The sequence below is a fragment of the Schistocerca piceifrons genome, chromosome X (assembly GCF_021461385.2).
Source record: "Schistocerca piceifrons isolate TAMUIC-IGC-003096 chromosome X, iqSchPice1.1, whole genome shotgun sequence".
In the NCBI taxonomy this organism is placed as follows: Eukaryota; Metazoa; Arthropoda; class Insecta; order Orthoptera; family Acrididae; genus Schistocerca; species Schistocerca piceifrons.
This window is the reverse complement of record NC_060149.1, coordinates 749,497,662-749,499,063: the sequence shown is the minus strand read 5'-3', so window position 1 is coordinate 749,499,063 and position 1,402 is coordinate 749,497,662.

The following is a 1,402-nucleotide window of genomic DNA, read 5'->3' as shown; positions in this document are numbered from 1 at the left end:
CATGGGAAGCGTCCCGAGCCACTGGAACTGCTGTCTGAAGAAGCGAATGTGGTCGATCATCGTCAACTACAGCAGCAGATGATCACTACATTGTACATTCGGAAAGAAGGGACCCACGCAAACAATGGGTGCAGTTGGAACCACATTTAAAAGCACTGCAAGGAACACAGTGTCACACTCCACAGTGGCACGGCGACTGCATGGGGGTTATATCCTTGCCCAACGGTCAGTACGATGTGTCCCGTTGACACCCGTACATCGAAGGTTCAAATGGTTCAAATGGCTCTAAGCACTATGGGACTTAATATCTAAGGTCAACAGTTCCCTAGACATAGAACTACTTAAACCTAACTAACCTAAGGACATCACACACATCCATGCCAGAGGCAGGATTCGAACCTGCGACCGTAGCAGCAGCGCGGTTCCGGACTGAAGCGCCTAGAACCGCTCGGCCACAGCGGCCGGCTACATCGAAGGCTCTACGATGTTGCCAAGAGCATAAGGACTGTACAACGAGGAGTGTGGTCGCGTGCCTTTCTCGGATGAGTGCAGATTCAGTGATTCTGAACGTACCCCCACATGGCGAGAAGGGGGTAAAAGTAATTTACCTGGGGACATTTTCGAACATGATTGTTTTGGTAGTCTAGGTGTTATGGTATGGGGAGACATAGTGTTGTATAGGAGTACTGACCTCCATATTTTTGAAAACGGTGCACACAGCGGTCAACGTTATTGTGACACTGTACGTCTTCCCAATGCGTGACCTTTCAGAGGTGCATTCAACCCTGACTTCACGTTTATGATTGACAATGAGCTACCCTATGGAACAGCGTGGGTGGAGGAGTTCTTGGAACGGGAGGATTTTTGGCGAATTGACTGGCCTGTCCGTACTCCTATTTTATTTATTTATTTATTTATTGTTCCGTGGGACCAAATTAAGAAGTCTCCATGGTCATGGAACGAGTCAATACATGAAATTATAACACGATATTAGAAACAGATAAAATGAAATATAAAAAAAAAAACATATTCAGGTGACAAGTCGTAAGTTTAAATGAAGAAAATCAACAATGTAACACTGGAATTTGCTTAATTTTTTAGCTCTTCCAGGAGCTCCTCGACAGAATATAAGGAGTGAGCCATGAGGAAACTCTTCAGTTTCGACTTAAAAGAGTTTGGGCTACCGCTAAGATTTTTGAGTCCTGACTTAAATATCATCAAGCAGACGTATTGCATCAGCGACCATCCAGCAGCTGTCAACCCTCTGGTGGAGGAATGGAACGTCTTACCACAAGAACTCCGTACCACTATTGTAGCCAACATGGAACCACGTTACAGAGCACGCACTGTCGCCCGAGGTAATCACGTACCCTATTAAGGACAAAGTGCCGCGCGGAGTGGC